Below are 13137 nucleotides of genomic sequence, written 5' to 3'. Positions count from 1 at the left end.
TTTTCGGTTCAAACATTCTTTATGAAGTTCAATCCAGAGACCATGAAGGATATATTCAAGTTTTGAAATATTTTTGTTATTTATTTTTAAGTTGTTTAAGAAAGGTTCTAGATTACTATAAGTTTTAGAGCTACATGTATTACAATAAATTCATCATAGATACAAGGATTGAAATTGTGTACACCAGATGCACGTTTTGTCTACAAGACTCATCAGTGACCCTGAAATCAAAACAGTTAAAAGGGCCAAATAAAGAACAAAACTAGAGAGTTTTGAAGACCCATAAAGTTTTGTCAGATCAGTTTAATGTGGTTATCTTTTCCTGGGGAAGAAAACCCTTAGTATTTTAAAAAAATCAAAGTTTTTTAGCTCACCTGGCCCGAAGGGCCAAGTGAGCTTTTCCCATCACTTTGCGTCCGGCGTCCGTCGTCGTCCGTCGTCTGTCGTCCGTCGTCGTCCGTCGTCCGTCGTCGTTAACTTTTACAAAAATCTTCTCCTCTGAAACTACTGGGCCAAATTGAACCAAACTTGGCCACAATCATCATTGGGGTATCTAGTTCAAAAAATGTGTGGCGTGACCCGGTCAACCAACCAAGATGGCCGCCACGGCTAAAAATAGAACATAGGGGTAAAATGCAGTTTTTGGCTTATAACTCAAAAACCAAAGCATTTAGAGGAAATCTGACATGGGGTAAATATGTTTATCAGGTCAAGATCTATCTGCCCTGAAATTTTCAGATGAATCGGTCAACCCGTTGTTGGGTTGCTGCCCCTGAATTGGTCATTTTGAGGAAATTTTGCGGTTTTTGGTTATTATCTTGAATATTATTATAGATAGAGATAAACTGTAAACAGCGATAATGTTCATCAAAGTAAGATTTACAAATAAGTCAACATGACCGAAATGGTCAGTTGACCCCTTTAGGAGTTATTGCCCTTTATAGTCCATTTTTAACCATTTTTCATAAATCTAAGTAATCTTTTACAAAAATCTTCTCCTCTGAAACTACTGGGCCAAATTAATCCAAACTTGGCCACAATCATCTTTGGGGTATCTAGTTTAAAAAATGTGTGGCGTGACCCGGTCAACCAACCAAAATGGCCGCCACGGCTAAAAATAGAACATAGGGGTAAAATGTAGTTTTTGGCTTATAACTCAAAAACCAAAGCATTTAGAGGAAATCTGATGTGGGGTAAAAATGTTCATCAGGTCAAGATCTATCTGCCCTGAAATTTTCAGATGAGTCGGTCAACCTGTTGTTGGGTTGCTGAGCCTGAATTGGTAATTTTGAGGAAATTTTGCCGTTTTTGGTTATTATCTTGAATATTATTATAGATAGAGATAAACTGTAAACAGCAATAATGTTCAGCAAAGTTAGATTTACAAATAAGTCAACATGACCGAAATGGTCAGTTGACCCCTTAAGGAGTTATTGCCCTTTATAGTCAATTTTTAACCATTTTTCATAAATCTAAGTAATCTTTTACAAAAATCTTCTCCTCTGAAACTACTGGGCCAAATTAATCCAAAGTTGGCCACAATCATCTTTGGGGTATCTAGTTTAAAAAATGTGTGGCGTGACCCGGTCAACCAACCAAGATGGCCGCCACGGCTAAAAATAGAACATGCAGTTTTTGGCTTATAACTCAAAAACCAAAGCATTTAGAGGAAATCTGACATGGGGTAAATATGTTTATCAGGTCAAGATCTATCTGCCCTGAAATTTTCAGATGAATCGGTCAACCCGTTGTTGGGTTGCTGCCCCTGAATTGGTCATTTTGAGGAAATTTTGCTGTTTTTGGTTATTATCTTGAATATTATTATAGATAGAGATAAACTGTAAACAGCGATAATGTTCATCAAAGTAAGATCTACAAATAAGTCCACATGACCTAAATGGTCAATTGACCCCTTAAGGAGTTATTGCCCTTTATAGTCAATTTTTTTTTCTCTGTTACTAATGGGCAAAGTTCATTATAGATATAATTGTAAGAAGCAAGAATGTTCAGTAAAGTAAGAACTTCAAACACATCACCATCACCAAAATACAATTTTGTCATGAATCCATTTGTGTCCTTTGTTTAATATGCACATAGACCAAGGTGAGCGACACAGGCTCTTTAGAGCCTCTAGTTAATGCTCTTTTCTGTAATCCCTACATTGCCAAAAGTCAATTACTAGTAATAGACTAGACATTATGTGTATTACTTACTACTTGTAATGAGGAAGCATATTTTATAATAAATTAGCTAATAAATTATCTATGCATATATTTTTTAATTATGTACACATGTTATATATCTGTTTGATTGTCTGTTTATTTTTGATGACTGACTTTAATAAAATTTTAGAAAATACTTTATTCTGCTTATGATCAAATCCGTTTCAAAATACTGGGAGAAAGAAGTTTTTTAGTTGATTACATAAATAAAATTTATAATACCAGGGGGTTAAATAACATCCTCATTTACATTAACAAGACAAGTTATACAGGTGACCTACAGCAAATATAAAACTCGAGCGAATTTCCAACTTGTTGGCCTCATGATTTGACAATACTAATAAAATTAACGGTACCAATTTTCTTGCACCAGATGCGCATTTCGACAATACATGTCTCTTCAGTGATGCTCGTGGCCAAAATATTTGAAATCCAAAGCTTATATAAAAGATGAAGAGCTATAATCCAAAAGGTCCAAAAAGTATAGCCAAATCCGTGCAAGGAATCAGAGCTTTGCATGAGGGAGATACATTCCTTAATTTATAATAATTTCTATCATTTTGTAACAGCAAATTTTAATTACACAAAAAATCCGTATTTTCATGCCAGTACCGAAGTACTGGCTACTGCCATGGGCTGGTGATACCCTCGGGGACTAATAGTCCGCCAGCAGAGGCATCGACCCAGTGGTACTAAGTGATGTATTATTTGCTTCACCAATTGAAAATATCGTTTTTGGATCTTATTGGAGTTGTGACTTACAACCAAGTTAGTGTTCGAATTAAAGTAAGATATTGAGTTGAATTTTGAGTTATTGTTGATACATTTTAATAAAGTTGGAGTTGAATTTTGAGCCAAAGTTTACGTTTATTTAACGCCAGTGTGTCCCTTGTTATAGTTGTCTATTGGACATTGTTTTAAATTTCTTTTATTAATATTGCTTTTATATTGTGCTATAGATCAAACTTATTCGTTCAGTGTATTTTTATTTATTCTTGTCTACATGTCTTTTTGTTTGATCGAGTTAAGCCATTTCAATTGATATTTGATATGATGTAATGTAACAATATTGTTTCAGGTTAGGATGAATTTTGATGTCTGTTAAAACGTTTAAACCCGCTGCATTTGTATGTACCTGTCCTAAGTAATGAGCCTGTTCAGTGGTTGGTTGGTTGATTGATTGATTCTCTTTATTTCCTCCAATATACTGAAGATTTACATTTTTAACCGGATTTTTGTGACAAAAATGTCGGTTATTGATTTGGGGATGTACGGCGGGCGGGCGCCAGATAGCAAACATGTGTTCGGCCAATATTGGCATTCTGTTGGCAACATTGTTGGGCCAATGTTGGAAAACTATGTTGGGCCAACGTCATTTTGCTCATCGGCCCTCAGTTGGCCGAACATGTTTGGTCTTTGTTGGCCCAACATCAGTATGCCAACAAGGTTAACTATTTGCCAACAATCTGCCAACAATGTCAACTATTTGCCAACAGTCTACCAACGTCGTCTAGTTTTGAAATTATGTTGGACCAATGTTGGTCGAACAGCAGTATGCCAACGATAGCTTCAGTCTGTCAAACATGTTTTTCATGCATTTCATGTTATGTATTAAGAAATATTTATCTCTAGTATATAATGTATATTTTATTGGCAGGTCAATCTCGGCTGTCATGTGGAGAGTGTGATATTACACTCGTGTCTAATGAGCAGCTGAGTTCAGTTGATTAGTTATATATATATGTGGTGGTGTTTAACGACCTTGACTGGCCTTTCAGCCCTCGCACGGTCGGCTCGGTGCCCGAAGGCGTTTGGTGAGCTTTAAATATTCTGGAGCCATGGGTCAGGAACAAGTAGTGGAGGTCGCAATATGGAGGCCGCCATCTTGGTTTTGGTGAGTTGTTTTTGGTTTTTGACTATTTTGTTGTTTATTCTTCACTAACGGCTGCTTTCAGGGCCAGTTTGGTCAGCTTGGCAGCCCGCTAGCCTCGATGATGGAGTACTGGTAGATGATCTCGGACGTAGTTCAAAAGATGACAGGAAGCGTTATCAGGACCAAAGCCGTGAGGCAGTGAAATGAAGGTCGTATCACCCAACAGCCTAGGATACAGCCCTCGGACGTTAATCGGCATAACACTCCCCATGATACAATGGTTTTGGAGTGCATGTTAACGCGGGTACGCCAACCGCTACGTCTATCTGTACGGCATGGATTGGTTTCTGTCATCTTAAGTAGTAAGTCGTTGATATCTAACTGTAAACCCTCATCGAAGATAGAGGGTAAAGTAGAGCTGGCCCAGCACGTCCGTTCAGCTGTAATGACTGAGACGTGACTGAATGGATTGAATTTGTTGGTAATGTTGTTGATTAGTTTAACAACTTGCAGAAACTATATTCAAATTTTATTTGTATTTTTGGGCTGGTTTTAAGTATTTTTTGTTTGTGCATAAAATTATTCAATCATTAAGATACATACATTTAAATGACTACACAGATTTGAAAATATTAGATAAACAGAATGAAGAGCACATTTTTTGGTTTGCACTTTGAAATAATATCTAAAAACAAATTTAAAAAATCTGTGGTATAATACGGGGAGATAAGAACTTAATACGTTGGCATATTGTTGTCACAATGTTGGCTCATATTTCAATATTGTCATGAAATATCAATGATATGGGTTTTTTTTTATAAAATTTATAAATATACTGTTTTAAAAACTTTTGAATTATTCAAAATACTAAGAATTTTCTAGCTCTTGGCACAAACGGTTTAAAATAGTCCTATTTGGGAAGACTTTATTATTTGATTTTTTACTAAGTCCTCAATGCCCTTCAAACACAATCTATATTCTCTACGATAACATAGAATCATTCAAATAAAGTTCGAATAAAATTGGTTCAGTAGTTTCAGTCAGAAGATCTTACACTGAACCAATGGATAACGTAAGTCAAATATCGTTGGGCAAGCTACTTTAAAAATAACAGTTGGTAATAAAATGTTGGACCAACATTGGGCCAATAACACCATAATGACAGTTGGTGGAAAGTCGTTGTGCCAACAAGGGGCCAATAGTGTCAAAATAACTGTTGGCTGAGTTTTGTTGGGCCAACAAGGGGCCAATAGTGTCAAAATAACTGTTGGCTGAGTTTTGTTGGGCCAACGTCGGTTTCTTGTTGTGCTGCCAACGCCAACTATTTACCAACTGTGCCAACCAATCACCAATGTTGGCCCAACAAAAGTATTGCTATCTGGGGCGGGCGGGCGCCAATCAAATGTTGTCCGTGCATTAGCTCATGAACCGTTCAACCAAAGCTTTTAAAATTTTAATATGTTGTTACTGACAACTAAATGAAGGTCAAGTTCAATAATGCCGTTCAGGAGTTATGGTTCTTGAAAGATTAAAAAATGGAGTTTCCAGTCGTGTCCGTGCATTTACGCATGAACTGTTCTACCAAAGCTTCCCAAATTTTAATATGTTTTTACTGATGACAAAATGGAGGTCAAGTTCAATAATGACGATTTTGACTTTTACGGTTCAGGAGTTATGGTTCTTGAAAGATTGAAAAATGGAGTTTCCAGTCGTGTCCGTGTATTTACGCATGAACTGTTCTACCAAAGCTTCCCAAATTTTAATATATTGTTACTGATGTGTCCGTACATTTTCTCATAAACCATTCAACCAAAGTTTTTGAAATTTTTATATGTTGTTACTGATGACAAAATAGAGGTCAAGTTCAATAATGACGATTTTGACTTTTACCGTTCAGGAGTTATGGTTCTTGAAAGATCGTAAAATGGTGTTTCCATTCACGTTGTTGCATTTACTAATGAACCATTCAATTTAAGCCTTTCAAATTTTAATATGTTGGTACTGACTACAAAATGGAGGTCAAATTTGATATTGACGACTTTCACTTTCAGCATTCATCAGTTATGGTTCTTGTGATATTGCCAGGACACAAATAAATGTTAATAAATCCGGTTTGCTGTCGTTGTGACAGCCTCTTGTTTAAACACAAGTATACTAATTACAAGAAATGAACAACATATAAATACAAACTACAATTAAAGCACACACACGTGCACACAAAAAAAAACATAAAGAAAAAACCAATTTTACATATATATATATATAATATATATGTATAAATATATAATATATATGTATAATATATATATCTACATGCTACATTTGTTTGATGCAAATATTTTAGTGACCAAAATTAAACCTATGCTCAGATAATTCGCCTTTAAATTTTCCGTACAGATGAAATATATGATCTGCCAAGCAACACATCATGTTTCTCCAGTTGTAAGAGTTCACAGAATGCATAAAATCTGTAATGCCGCCAAGTAAAGCTACGATTATATCACTATCATCTTGCTGAAAAAAGCGTACAGACTCCTGGACCGGTAAAACGTCAACAATTCCGTAAAACATGTTATTTTTTACATCCAAAAGTTTTTCACAGTACAGAATTAAGTGTTGAACAATATCTGTGGAATAACATCCACATAAAGAGCACTGACCATCCTTTATTGCTATTGAGCCCAGTTTTACCATGACTAATTAATAATTTAGTATTCAAATGCGGATAGACAACGGCAAGACGTAAAAGTCTGTGAATAGATAGTCTGTTTTGTATTTCATAGTAACGACAAAGTTCTGGTCGACTCTGTATTGATGATTTCCAAATATTTTCTTCTCTGATTTCAATTGATTGATTAACAATTTTGGACCATAGTTTTTTTTATCCGGGATATACAAATCATCCATGTAACTCTCAAGAAAGGAATGCATATCATATTTAATCAGAGTTTTTATTAAGTCATGTATTATTGAACGTTTATCGGATTCGCCAAGCAATAGTTGACTGAGACGTAGAGTAAAAACTTGTTTATGAGTTGTATTGGATTTAGCTCTGAACAACCGTCCCAGGATCAGTAGTTTGAATTTATCGACGAGTCCTTGTATAGACCATAGCCCGACAGAACTTGTACATGCATCAGTTGGCGACCGTTTATCTAGGCCTAATACAAATCGCACGAAGTATCTTTGCGTTTGCTCTAACATTCTAGTTTCAGCAAATGTTAACTGACCCCAAAGCTCACACGAGTAAAGTGCAGTTGGTAACACAATACGTTTCCAAATAGTAGTATTTGTAATTGAGTTCATGCCATTCCGATTAAGTCCTATACCGTATAGAGAATGTAAATTCATTTTCATCTTTTTGCACGCCTTTTCAGTACGGTCGTATGATTTCATATTGCTATCAATCAAAGTTCCAGCATAAATAATACTTTGCTTCATAGGAATCTTTGTTTCACCCAGACAAAATTTTTTGATTTTGTGCCACTAAGTAAAGTGGTATCGTCCGCTAGTAAAATTGTAGGTATATGTATGTGTCCAATCATTAACCCACAGTTTCTAATAGTTAAGTTATTAAATCGTTGATAAATGACGCAAATAGCCACGCTGACATAACTCGACCTTGACCTACACCTTGTTTTATTTGAAACACCTGACTATTCAAACGGTTATATTGTACATGTGCAGTTGCTGTCTTATATGACAAATGAATTATTTTCCACATTTTACCGGTAATTCCAGCATTCCACAATTTAAACAAAAGTCCGTCTTGCCATATACGATCAAATGCCTTTTCGTTGTCTAAGAATATTGAAAACACATATGAGTAACGTTCGATATAGTACCTAATTGATTCTTTTAATGTATAAATAGCATGAGGTACAACATTGTTAATATTTTCCAAAAGCTTTTGAATACGAGTCAAAAATATCTTTTCTAAAAGTTTTCCTAAGACTGTTGTTAATGTCTTCTAACGTAATTTGTTTTTCAAGTTCTGGAATAGATGCTTTATCAGTGTTTTGAAAGTATGTTTGCACTTTTGACGATATTTCATGGAAAAAGGTTTCATCAAAACAGCCAGTTGGTTGTTCAGAGAATAAATCACGGAAATATTCACCCCATAATTCGCATATACTACTATCGTTTGTAGCTTCAGTGCCATTGTATGACAGCTTTGTAGTTGATGGACCACTTTTTCGCATACGACGTACACGTTGATAAAATTCACCAATATCCATTTCAGCAGCAAGTTTTATATCCTCGAATTTTTCAGCGATTCGTTTTCGTTTACGAAATTCTCGTTTTTTATTTTTATATTCAACATAACTGAGATCAGTTTTTTCTCTTGTTTTATTGTTGTTTATCCATTTACCGTACGTCTTGCATTTCTTTGCTCGAAATGACTGTTATTTAGGTTTTAAGTATGGTCGGAATGTTCCAACAGGAATACAAGAATTTGACGCCATATGTAGAGCATTTATTAGAAGAGAGGAGAATCTCTCAACATCACCTTTTGATAAGTTATCCGAGTTTGTCTCAAAGTTTAAAAGTTTGTCGATTTCGGTTTGATACATCTTAAGTTCAAAATCATCTGCTTTTGTCCATTTCAATGTCTTTTTATTTATGTTGTATGCGTTTGACGTCCTACTTAGCAGATTAATATTCAACTGTACAAAGACTGGATAATGATCAGAAACTTCATATGGACAATTTGATTTAATCTCTAAGGTAAAAATATCATTTGACAAATAGTCAGGTATACAAATATAATCTAATAATGTTTTTTTGGTAAAATCTTTACTTCTAAAAGTATATTTAGGACCAACTCTGCCCTGCAGTAATGGTGCAGGACATAAATTTCTATCATTCAAAAAATTTGTAAAGCAAGTTAATTTACTACTTGTAGCATTACCAGTTAAGTCAATATTACAGTCACCTCCTACAATAGTAGTACAATCTTCAGAATACATGTCATAGCATGTACATAACTCATCAATATAACTCATATAAACCTCCGAAGAAAATTTTGTGGAGGGTAAAAGTACACATATAAAGCACATGTCATAATATTTTTCTGAACAGAGTTTTACTCCACACATTCTATCATTTGTAATATTAAGATTTTGTATTTTAAAATTCAATGATTTTCATACTAAAATTGCCGTTTCACAACCTTTAATTGTGTTAATACAGTTTATACCAATACTGTATACCAAATGCAAATTATCTGCAAAAGTGCTCAAAAATGAAATATTGTTTTCGTTTAACCAATGTTCTGTTAATAAACAAACATCTGATTCATTTAACACAGACTGAAAGTATGAGGTACCAAACATTGCACCTCTCATATTCCATGTAGAAACCCGAAACATATGAGTAATTACAAAAAGTATAAAAAATTGTTTAATTAGTCCCATTTTGAGTCTGCTGGGTTGTTGTTTATATTTGAGCTGTAGGGGACGTAATCCCTCCAGTATATTCCCTTTGGCCAGAACTGGTTGTCCGTTTCAATTTTGTTTAAAAAGTCATCTTCATTTATATTCACGCGCATTATATATGTAGATCTACCTCTATTTTCACGCTTTTTCAAAAGTTTTGTAAACGTAATATGGCCATTGTTATATTATAGTTCGTTTCTGTGTGTATTACATTATAACGTTGTGTCGTTTGTTTTCTCTTATTTTTGAGTGTAAATTGACATTGCGATAGGACATGTCACGGTACTTGTCTATCCGAAATTCATGTATTTGGTTTTGATGTTATATATATATGTTATATTTGTTATTCTCGTGGGATTTTGTCTGTGTGTGTTACGTTTTAGTGTTGTGTCGTTGTTCTCTTATATTTGGTGCGTTTCCCTCGGTTTTAGTTTGTTACCCCGATTTTGTTTTTTTGTCCATGCTTTTATGAGTTTTGAACAGCGGCATACTACTGTTGCCTTTATTTATATGTACATCTTTCTGTTCCGCATACGTTCTCACGGCACTATTTACTAGTTCGTATGGTTTGTCGGCAATAACATTATACAAAACTATTCGTTTGGTTCGTTTTCTAACAACACCTCGAAATATAGCTGTATCATTGTCGGTTACCTTCGTCTCTATTGGTCGCACCATTTCACCACATTGGATGTTATTTGTTAGTGTATAGTAATCAACGTAGTTTGTAGACTCAGTGTAACTTTTGTTGTCTTCTTCGTAATTATTGCGATCATTTGATTTACTTTCATGAAGGACGATGTTATTGCCACTTGTTACCGGTTGCTTGCTGATAAACATAAGGTCTGTTGTTGCGTCATTTTTCGTTGATTTTTTTTTATGTTGCATTTTGTTTCTTAAGTTTATTGTCTATCACGTCCAGTCGGCTTATTATTTTGTCGTTAAGCTGCCTTTGTTTTTCGTTGTCATTAATGTTGTCGTCTTTGTCTTTTATCTGTTGTGCTTGTAATTTCACTTCAGCCTGAAGTTTACCAATTCTGTCTCGACTCTCGTGTATTTGGCTTTGTAAGTTTGTTATCAATATGTCTTTTCATATAACTTGTTTTTCAGAATTTTTGTTTCATTTTCAAAGTTTTTGTTGAGCTTGTCAATTTTGTCATTCATCGGTTTCATATTATCATTAATCATCTGTTTTATTTCCAAGAACATTGAAAGCACAATAGTATTTTCATTGTTTGTACTAGTTGTTTTGCTTGATAATTTGTTAAGAATGTCGGACATTTTAGAATCTGTTTCATCGGATATAGTAGCTGTTCTTTTGCTCTTTGACATACATTGTCTCAACTCAGAAGCATTATTAGCTCCTTCAAGATACTGATAAATGACATATATGTCATCCGCTATTTTTTCACCTAGTGGCTGACCATTGTCACGCTGTGTTCTTTCTATTAATTTTGTATCATTGTATGTTTGCTCACGATTCCGTATTAAGTCAAATAGAGAATGATGTGGTTCACAAGTGTTTCTCGTTTCTCTATATAGATCAGACCGTTCGTTTACCTGCTTAAATTGTTTTACACTTTTAACTTTGGGGCCTTTTATAGCTTGCTGTTCGATGTGAGTCAAAGCTCCGTGTTGAAGGCCGTACTTAAACTATAATGGTTTTTTTTTTTTTTTTTACAAACTATGACTTGGATAGAGATCTAGAGTTGTCACTCATACCACATATTCTTATTTTTATATAGATACATCTTTGGCTTTTTTTTTTGTTTTTTGTTTTGCGCCATTAGAGACATATAATACTTTGAACTATACATTTTACATTGACTCTGGCGCCAACAAATTAGTTGAACTTTGCCACATTCTGTATGTGACTGTCCAAAGCCAGGAGCCTATAATTCAGTGGTTGTCATTTTTAGCTGTATATCATGTCTGTTTTTCGTTGTTGTTTTAATTTTTTTTTTAAATTAGGCCGTTGGTTTCGTCTTTTGGATTGTTTAACTTGTATTTAGTGTTTTAAATGGACAACAATTGTAAAGTGTTATTTACATTTTCCTAGATGTGGGTCGATATCGCTACTAGTAGACTTCTTACCCTGGAAGATTATAAGCTCAATAGACGATAATGACATGATTTATAACAAACCTTTCCTTCAATTCTCCTATAAGTTAAGAAATTATTGAGAAACAAAGGTTTCAACTCCCTCAGAAGGCAAAGTTGACTTTCGAAAGATTTTGCTATTCTGTGTAGATCATTATAATAATAGCTCCTTACATATTCACGTATGTTATGCATCTTTAGATTTTATTTGTTTACTTCTATTAAAGCATTCTTGGTAAAATAACCATCAGACTACACATGCCTTTGTTTGAATTCTTTGCCTATTTGTTAAACTTTGATGATATTAACTAACATCGGATTCTCAATGCAGGTGCAACGTTATTTGATGGGATTATTGTGTGGAGGAAAATAATACTGAATCTTTTCAGTTGTTAAGCAGTGCGGCTTTAGTAAATGTAGAAATTTTGGATAAAGCGAGGATTTGGATTAAAATGACATTTTTGTCATACAGCTGGAATAGGGTTGTCTTGTACGACTTGTGCTGGATTATTGCTAAAAAGAAGAAAGTACACTCAGTAACTGTGGGAAGCTGCTTTCGGTGGTACAAACAGGCAAATGTGGATATACCTTATGTGCTGGAGAATGGTACTAGGATGGGTATGGACTATTGGTTAGTCTTTTTGCGTATGTATTTTTATGACCTGATTGGTTCACCATGGGTATGCTGTCTACATAGTTAAGGATATTGTTTTGGGATTACTGGAATACAAGGAATGATTTATTATACAGTCCAATTGTTTTATATAACTTTCTAATTTTTGAAATATTTGATAAACAAACAATCAGTTTGTATGGATTCCAGTATAGAAATGTGTGTTTTATATGGTTAAAGTAATACCATAAATAAAATCACATATTGGGGCACCAGATCAAGTGGTTCAGTGTTCGTGTATTATAGACTTTTATAGACTCTTTGTGAGTCAGGATTTTATAAGAAGAATGTGCTTCTAAATTTATTCAAGTGTCTGACAGTATATGGGAGATGAAACTGTAATTGTTTCAGTGCGTGGATAGCTGGCCACATTGAGGGAACATTGGAATTATATTGACTGTTTTGCTGATAATTTTGATCGTAACTAAACCACATGGAATTAAATGTTGGGAACACTTACTTGGACTACTTTACAGATTTGGAAAATCTACTGCCGTGTACTGGATGACTTTTACCACATTTACCTTCCTGTAATGTGTGCCTGCATGCTCCGCTCGAACTTTTAAATTGGACTCCTTACTCTGTGAAGATGTCTCGTGATGTATTTGTGACTTTTGAACATTTAAATAAAGACCGTTGAATATCTTTGAACTATTTTTCAAATTATTATATGACATTAACAGCAAGAAGCAGGAAGTCCCGACAAGAATAATTACATGGCCGGTCCCGGGAGAAAGAGTTACGGATTTTTTTTTATATTTGTTATCCTCATCGAATTTTGTATAATGCTTAGTTCGTTTCTGTGTGTGTTACATTTTAATGATGTGTCGT

Source organism: Mytilus galloprovincialis, chromosome 2 (genome assembly GCF_965363235.1).
Source record: "Mytilus galloprovincialis chromosome 2, xbMytGall1.hap1.1, whole genome shotgun sequence".
NCBI classification, from domain to species: domain Eukaryota; kingdom Metazoa; phylum Mollusca; class Bivalvia; order Mytilida; family Mytilidae; genus Mytilus; species Mytilus galloprovincialis.
Note: the sequence above shows the minus strand (reverse complement) of the source record.